Source organism: Somniosus microcephalus, chromosome 19 (genome assembly GCF_052327205.1).
Source record: "Somniosus microcephalus isolate GS21.2 chromosome 19, FLI_Smic_1.0, whole genome shotgun sequence".
NCBI classification, from domain to species: Eukaryota; Metazoa; Chordata; class Chondrichthyes; order Squaliformes; family Somniosidae; genus Somniosus; species Somniosus microcephalus.
Genome location: NC_141005.1, coordinates 19,221,426 through 19,231,003, shown reverse-complemented (window position 1 = coordinate 19,231,003; position 9,578 = coordinate 19,221,426).

Genomic DNA, 9,578 nt, shown 5'->3' with positions numbered 1-9,578 from the left:
TTGGAACATATCGTGAGCCCTCTTTCAGTCATACATGCATTCCAACCATTACAGGAATCTCTTTTTTATCCGGCACCAACGGGACCGGCATGGTGCCGGTTTATCAAAAAGTCGGGATTACAGAGAGGCATAGTAAAAGGTACGAGAGCTCGGTACACAGCAACAAATCCAGGCTTCCCTGTTGCTTAGCAACAGGTGCAGGAACTCCGACCACAAGATCCAAGCGTCCCTGTTGCTTAGCAACAGGTGCAGGAACCCCAACCACAAGATCCAAGCGTCCCTGTTGCTTAGCAACAGATGCAGGAACCCGGCCACAGATCCAGGAACAGGCCACTAATATGAAGTAAAACTTACCTGAACCTACTCCTGAATTTTGCCGGTTAAGAGATTTCTGGTTATTTAGGTGCCGGTAAATCGAGAGTTTCCTGTATTTATATGCAACAGCCCTGAAAACACACTTCTGTCCATCGCCATCGTCTTATGAACAAATCTCCAGAGGCACAGTTGCTGCAGGATCCAATTCATTCCCTTTGAAGATGGCTAACTAACTCTGTGAATTAGGATGAGGTAATGAGCCCCTCCCACTGCTGACCCCTCCACTAAATTAGAACCCAGAAGAAAGCATATTTTTCTCAACTTAACCTTTGACTGGCTGTGGCAGGTTAGTGTTGCATCATACCCATGTAACGCACAATGCTGTCTTCTGCTAATTTGTACCAGTGTACAATTAGTTTGTCCCTTTTAAGACGACAAGGTGTAATTGCTGCATTTCTATAGCGCCCTTAACGTAGTAAAACCTCCCAAGGCGCTTCACAGGAGCATTTATCAAACAAAATTTGACACCGAGCCACATAAGGAGATATTAGGACAGGCTTGGTCACAGAGGTAGGTTTTAAGGAGCGTTATAAAGGAGGAAAGAGAGGCGGAGAGGTTTAGAGAGGGAATTCGAGTGTTTAGGGCCACGGCAGCTGAAGGCACACAGAAACATAGAAAAATAGGAGCAGGAGTCGGCCATTCGGCCCTTCGAGCCTGCTCCGCCATTCAATATGATCATGGCTGATCCTCTTATCTCAATACCATATTCCTGCTCTCTCCCCATAGCCCTTGATGCCTTTTGTGTCTAGAAATCTATCTATCTCCTTAAATATATTCAGTGACTTGGCCTCCACAGCCTTCTGTGGTAGAGAATTCTACAGGTTCACCACCCTCTGATGAAGAAATTTCTCCTCACCTCCGTCCTAAATGTCCTACCCTGTATCCTGAGACTGTGACCCCTCGTTCTAGACCCCCCAGCCAGGGGAAACATCCTCCCTGAATCCAGTCTGTCTAGCCCTGTCAGAATTTTATACGTTTCAATGAGATCCCCTCTCATTCTTCTAAACTCTAGTGAATACAGGCCTAGTCGACCCAATCTCTCTTCATACGACAGTCCTGCCATCCCAGGAATCAGTCCGGTGAACCTTCGCTGCACTCCCTCTATGGCAAGTATATCCTTTTCTTAGGTAAGGAGACCAAAACTGCACACAGTACTCCAGGTGTGGTCTGACCAAGGCCCTGTATAACACTAGTAAGACATCCTTGCTCCTGTACTCAAATCCTCTTGCAATGAAGGCCAACATACCATTTGCCTTCCTAACTGCTTGCTGCGCCTGTATGTTTGCTTTCAGCATGGCCGCCAATGGTGGAGCGATTAAAATCGGGGATGCAAGGCCAGAATTAGTGGAACGCAGCTATATCGAAGAGTTGTGGGGCTGGAGGAGATTACAGAGATTGGGAGGGGCGAGGCCATGGAGGGATTTGAAAATGGGGATGAGAATTTTAAAATTGAGGTGCTGCTTAACTGGGAGCCAATGTAGGTCAGCGAGCACAGGGGTGATGGGTGAACGGGACTTGGTGCGAGTTAGGACACGGGCAGCAGAGTTTTGGATGACCTCAATTTACGGAGGGTAGAATGTGGGAGGCCAGCCAGGAGTGTGTTGGAATATTCAAGTCTAGAGGTAACAAAGGCAGGGATGAGGGTTTCAGCAGCGGATAAGCTGAGGCAGGGGCGGAGTGGGGTGTAATTGCAATGCCTTTATTGATGTATTGGCGTGTAATTGGTAGCAGATCTTCAGGTCAATTCGAGTCTAGACCAAAATTTTGTGTGACTCAAGTCAATCATAGAATTGTAGAATAGTATAGCACAGAAGGATACCATTCGGCCCATCGAGTCTGCGCCGGCTCTTTCGAAGAGCAATCCAGTTAGTCCCACTCCTCCGCTCTTTCCCCATATCCTGCAATTTTATATCTGTCAAGTATTTATCCAATTCTCTTTTGAAGGCTACTATTGAATCTGTACCCAACGCCCTATCAGGCAGCGCATTCCAAATCCTAACCACACATTGCGTAAAAAAAAGTTTCTCCTCATGTCGCCTCTGGTTCTTTTGCCAATCACCTTAAATCTGTGCCCTCCCGTTATCGACCCTTCAACCATTGGAAACAGTTTCTCTTTATTTACTCTATCTAAACCCTTCATGATTTTAAACACCTCTATCAAATCTCCTCTTAGCCTTCTCTGCTCCAAGGAGAACAAGCCCAGCTTCTCCAGTCTATCCACGTAACTAATCCCTCATCCCTGGAACCACTCTAGTAAACCTCTTCTGTACCCTCTCCAAAGCCTCGGCTGAATCAAAGTTAGTGGGTTTGAGCCCCATTTCAGGACTTGAAACTGAGAAAGTGTTGTCTTGCTGAAGGTGCTGACCTTAGGATGAGATGCTAAACCAAGACCTCATCTGCCTGTTCAGGGGGAGTTCTTATGGCAATATTCAAAGAACACTTGAGTTCACTTGGTGTTGAGGTCATCCATCTTGCCATTGTGGGACCTGGATGTGTGCAAAATGGATGCTGTGATTGCGATTGCCTACATAAGTGACTGCAATTAATTAAGCTTTGGGATCTTCCCTCCTTGTTCCAGCACAGAGCTCGGTTTCAATATCGAATCAGCAAAAAATCATCTATATTACAAAAATGTACATTTTCCAGATCTGTGTTATATATCCTAAGGCACACGCACTAGGTTAGGGTCCTGCTTTTATTAACTGGTTCTCAGTAAAGTACATTTACGTTTTCTGAAGCTATTGTAGATATAGATGCACTTTCAGACGTGTACTTATGAAGCTATTGTACGTAGAGGTGTACATACACATATGCTTTATAACGCTAGTGTATGATTCCGGTTACATTCACATTCATATATTATGAGGGCATTGTATATTTAGGTATCCATTCACACATTTTATAACAATGTACATTCCTTTACATAGTGTGCAAAGTCGCTGCTTATGCTGACGACACAGTACCTATGGGAGAAATGTATTTCCACAGACGGGCTACCTGAACTCTGAATGCTTTAGGTCGAGGGCCCAAGGCAGCATGTTTGGCCCTGGGTTCTGGGGGTTCGGCTTGGGGACGGAGGGGAGGGGTCCTGCCTATTAGTGGTTACATTGATAGGGGTTAGTGCACCTCATGACCAGTGGGAAATGTTTTGTCTAGTGACGTGTGTGTATGTATTATACATACATATAAGGTTTTAATATAATATATGTGTATGTACGATAAAACCTTTTGACTGAATATTTGTCTTCCTGTAAGTTTTTGTGTCAACTTTTAATTACATATTCCCATGTTTACATTTATAATAGAATGTAAATCCAGCACACTGCACAATATGGCCACTGGGGTCCCCGAATATTCTCAAAATGCTTTCTGAAAAGTTTTTCATTTGCTATTTTTCCTCGGTAACAAATATCTAATCTGAAATAATGACTTAGTGAAAATTAATTCAGAAAATTACATATTTCATTAACATTAGTAAATGTAACTTTTTTTAAATGTCTTTATTAAAGTTTTATCTTGAGCATCTCCGAAAGCTGGGGCAAGGGAGTTGATGGCTGCCAGTCTCCATTGCACTGCACTTTGCAAAATCTGTTCTGCCCTCATAAGCAGCTAGAAAAATGGCCTTTTAACCTGGCAGTTTAAGGATCAAAACAATCCAAGAAACAATCCAAGCTTGAAATTGATCTCTTTTTAAAAAAAAAACACACAACTATTTGTGACTCTGAAGAGTATTAAAGAGGCCGCGAGAGGGGGAACCCTAATCCTGAAATAGTCATTTAAAAGGCTGGCTGGATCTGAATGTTTTATTCCATTGAGAATTCTTGGTGAACATTCAGAGAGCAAGAACAATACACAATGAGTCCAAATCATAAATTTATCTGAAATTTATCAATTGTTAAATAATTGAACAGAACATCGTGACCCAGGCAACAATTGATAACTACTCAATCAAGGCCTTCTGCACAAGAGTGCCAGTAAGTTCACGAGCCAGATGGAGAAGTTCAGTCAGCTGGTTAATGTCAGACATTCGGATCTGCTGTAGATACCTTCTGGAGCTCAGCGGCCGTCGCTCCCATTAGGGGTCTGAGCGTCTTACGTTTGAGGTAGTTGACCCACATTGCCCAACATCTGTATGATATCCAGGCAGTGTAACAATTGTACCTCCTTGCAGTCTGGCCACAGTACCTGTGCCTTCTGCGCATGTATTTTGTTTGAAGACGGACCAAGTTAAACTAGTTGATGCAGAGCTTGGTTTGAATCCTGAACTGCTTTATTCCACAGTTGGATGAAACCTACAGAGCATTTAGGCATGATCGGCGTTGCTTAATTCAATTACTGCAACTTATATTCACGCCGATCCAAAATAAAGAACACGTCACGCTGTCCTCACGCTGGTAGGTTCCCTTACTTAAACAGAACAATCCTCCTGCATCCTGTCTTAGGCTGATCTGCTGGTCTCTGTTTTATTTCTGAAAAAGCCTGATTCAAGTATCAACTTTTAGTCATAACTGACTGTCCTTCCTAACCCATCCCCCACCCCGTCCACCAACCTAACTTGGCAATGGCGTCCGCTGAGTTCAAATGAATAGAGTTGTCACAGCAGCACGGGGTGCGAACAGTGTCTAAAATGTCAAATTACGTTTCAATTGTCCTCAGGAATTTAGAAAGAAAAAGAGACACTTGCATTTATACAGCGCCTTTCACGATCACCGGACATCCCAAAGTGCTTTACAGCCAATAAAGTACATTTGAAGTGTAGTCACTGTTGTAATGTAGGAAACACCAATTTTGCGCACAGCAAGCTCTCACAAACAGCAATGTGATAATGACCAGATAATCATGCATTAGTGATGTTGGTTGAGAGATAAATATTGGCCAGGCCACCGGGGATAACTCCCCTGCTCTTCTTCGAAATAGTGCCATGGGATCTTTTACATCCACCTGAGAGAGCAGATGGGGCCTTAGTTTAACATCTCATCTGAAAGACAGCACCTCCAACAGTGCAGCACTCCCTCAGCACTGCCCTGGAGTGTCAGCCTAGATTATTGCGCTCAAGTTCTGGATTACTTGTCCAGCTACCACTCCACCGTGTTAAAATGTGAAAAATATGTGGGCAGAGATTCAAGCAAAATACTGCAGTCCCATTTGCCATTAGGCTGCCATGAGTTATTAAGATATTTCAAGATAGGGTCTACCCAGGGCCCAGTGCTATTCCAAAGCTTTGTTTAATTTAGTATTCATTAGGTAATCTCTCTCAAATACAGGGGTACGGTAACATAGTGGTTATGTTACTGGACTAGTAATCCAGACTCCTGCACTAATGATCTCAGTAGATGTGAGCTCAAATCCCAGCAGCTGGGGGATTTAATATTCAATTAAATAAATCTGGAATAAAAAGCTAGTATCAGTAATGGTGACCATGAAACTACCATTTTGTCGTAAAAACCCATCTGGTTCACTAATGTCCTTTAGGGAAGGAAATCTGCCGTCCTTACCCGGTCTGACCTATACATGACTCCAGACCCACAGCAATGTGGTTGGATTCTTAACTGTCCTCTGAAATGGCCCAGCAAGCCACTCCGTCGTATTCAAGAAGGCGGCTCACCACCACCTTCTCGATGGGTAATTCGGGGTGGGCAATAAGTGCTGGCCTTGCCAGCGACGCCCACATCCCAGGAATGGATAAAAAAAATACCCAGTGTTGTGGAGGATAATGTCATTTCATCTGTGAGGTCAGAATCCGATAACGTTTTGTAATTACAAGCAACAGCAGCCACATACATGGTAACATGCGGTCGCTACACTAGCATCCACACTCCAAGAACAGTCAGCAGAACTTATGGAGCATGAAATTTCGAACCCCCCTCCTTTCACTGTTTTCTCTTCTTCAGATGCCTTCTCGTATGAGGTATTGTTCTACAGGTGCCCTCTGGTACCTCAGTGACCCAGGTACTGAGTATCAGGAGGTTATTCCACCATGGTGGAAATCTCAACTGAGCGCAAACTCGTCCACACCCAATGACCGCACAGCACTTTCTTTGACCATTTTTCCACAGAAAGGATCTAGATACGAGTTATTTTAAAATGTGCATTTAAGCTAAAGCTTGCTACAGAGGGCTGAATCTCACAGGACAGTAAGACTGACGTGTGTGCTACGATTCACTGGCAATCTGTACCTAAATTCTGACTTGTGTCAGTCAGTGACTCAGTTGGTAGCACCCTCGCCTCTGCGTCAAGAACAATTGTGGGTTCAAGTCCCACCCCAGAGGCCTGGACTAATGATCTGGAGACGCAAGTTCAAATCCCACCGTGGCAGCTGGCGATTTAAATTCAGTTAATTAAATAAATCTGGAATTTAAAATAAAAAGCTAGTATCAGTAATGCTGACCATGAAACTACTGGATTGTCGTAAAAACCCATCTGGTTCACTAATGTCCTGCAGGGAAGGAAATCTGCTTTCCTTACCCGGTCTGGCCGATATGTGACTCCAGACCCACAGCAGTGTGGTTGACTCTCAACTGCCCGCTGAAATGGCCGAGCCAGCCACTTAGTTGTACAGGGATGTGCAATAAATGCAGGGCTTGCCATCAATGGCCACATCCTGTGAATGAATTTTTAAAAAGCATGCAGTTTCACGCTATCCCACCCATCCTTGTTATGTGTTTTCTTTTAAGAATAATAGTTTCAATTATCGACTCACATTCCTAAAATATAAAGATAAATAAACCAAATGGTTTGGAACTTTGAGATGTTTGAGGTCTCTGGTGATGAACTAACACTGTGTTCAGGCCAAAAAAGCCCACCGGTTCACTTTGTATACATTTTAAAAATAAACAGAAATGTGCTTGTACCAGAGAAAGGTTGTTTTAAAAATTGGATTTGAATTTTTTAAATTCAAATATTGTTTCTCAGGCTCAGCATTAGTAAATGGAGCTCCCAGGCAATTGGTATGGTTCATTATTGTAGTGAATGTGGCTAGAAATTACTGTTGCTTATATGAGCAAATAAACACTTAAATCATTCCATCTGGGTGTGGGAGTGTAGTGGTTATGTTATTGGTAATCCAGTAGGCCTGGACTAATTAATCTCAAACACCATGGGGGAGAAATTCAGTATCGCCCTGTTTGGGACGCAATTATCGGCCGGGCGCAAATTATCACCTCTGACTGCAAACTTGGCTTCTATCGCTCCTGGAGGCGATTGGAGCGCTAAATCAGGCGCTACACACCTCTCTTAAGGCGCTAACGCCGAGGAGCGAGGCGTTACCTCAGAGCGCTGGCGAAGCTCATGTGATGTCAGTCAGCAATGGAACACAGACACACTGGCGCCGGCCAGTTCTTAAAGGGGAGGGTCGATCTTGCTCTCCATCCACATCCTGCTCATTGCAGCCTTGAATCTCAGCCTGGAGAGACCTGTACATCAAATCTGCTGGAAAGAACAATGGAGAGGCCCAGGGAAAGAGCTCAGAATGCAGTCCCCACAGTCTCTTCTAAATCGATACAAGGAAGGTCAAATCAAAATGAACCTGCAAAGTGCTGCTCATTACCCAAAGCTCCTTCACACAGCGTTGAATCTCTCCAGAAGTCTCTCACTCTCTCTCAGAATGCGTGGTGCAAAAATGTCGCTGACAAAAAAAGGCAGGAAGCGGTCGCCTTTAAATAGCGTTTCCCCAGTCCCTTCCCGACTGCAAAACGCTCCCCTCTACCTGTCGTTGCTAGCAATATCCCATCCAGGGTGCTACTGGAGCGTTGCACGCTCGACTGACGTCACGATCTGCGGGTGCAAGAGATCATGGCGGTAATGTTTAGCGCCGCCGCAAAATATCTGGTCAATTTTGTGAGCGGCACAAATATCACCGCGCCCGGGCGCTAGTTGCTTTGTGCCCTATTAGCGCCCTCTTAAGGTGCTAACGGGAGGTGCAAAGCAACCAAACTTTTCCCCCCATATGTTAAAATCCCACCATGGCTGTTTGAGAATTTAAATTCAGCATTTTCTTAAAAAAATGTTCTGGTATCAGTAAAAGTGACCGTGAAGCTATTAGATTGTCGTAAAAACCCGATTGATTTACTAATGTCCTTTTTAGGGAAGGAAATCTGCCGTCCTTACCCGGCCTGGCTTGTAAGAGTCTTAGGGGGAGAAATTCAGCATGCTAGCACCCCCAGTTAGCGCCTGGCGGGGGCGCTAACGGGGCGCTCAGGCAGTAGCATCGCAGTGGGGCGAATCCCGCGCTGCACGGCCCTGTAGCGCCGGCGATAACAGTTAGCACCTCGACACCTTTCGCCGTGCAGATTGTGACATCAGTGAGCGTGCAACGCTCGCTGGGCGCCTGATCCGCAAAGTTCAGTAGCGCCCCCCGCCTTACCGCCTCACGCCGACAGTGCCAGGGAGCGGAGACGTGAACCAGCCGGCTGGCGGGGCGCTACTTAAAGGGATGCACCCCAGCTGTCAAAGAACTTCCGTTCCAAAGGTCAGCGTTGAGTGGCAGCGAGCGCAGGATGTATCTGCAGCCAAATAAAGGCTGTTTAGTCCTCGGAGTGTTGCGGGCCCTCAAAGGGATTTGCATTTCGCCCCACAGCATATCGCCGTTCCGCACCCCCCGAATCACTGGGGGCTGGTGTGCAGACTCCAGTGACCCTCCCCTTTAATGGGTGGAAGGCGTCTGTGCCAATGCTCACTCCCGATTACACAACACCTCATATTCGGTATTGCTTGGAGCCTAACGCCACTCACCTACACCATTAGCGCATTATTTCGCGCTCCCCTGCATTCTTTGAGCGCTGAGACCGAATTTAGCGGGCAGCGAGATTGATTAGCGCCTGGCGCTAAACTTCCAACTTCTCAAAAATTAGCGCCCCCAACCAGGGCGATACCGAATTTCTAGCCCCCCGCCCCCCCATCTCTTAACTGAAGTGAGTGCTTGTTAGGGTTCAGGAAGGCGGCCCACCGCCACCTTCTCAGGGCACCGAGGGATGGGCAATAAATGCCGGCCTTGCCAGCGACGCCCACGTCCCGAGAACAAATTAAAAAAAAGATGAGCCTTTGCCTGACTTCAAGGAAGATCTGCAGCTGGAGTTGTGAATTTTAAAAATCCCCCTTGAACGGTAAGTGGGATGAACTCAGTCAACCAGCAGTTTCCCTGCATTGCTGAACCATTTTGAGCTACAATTATAAACATACTATTGTCTAGAGATTATGGTCCCATT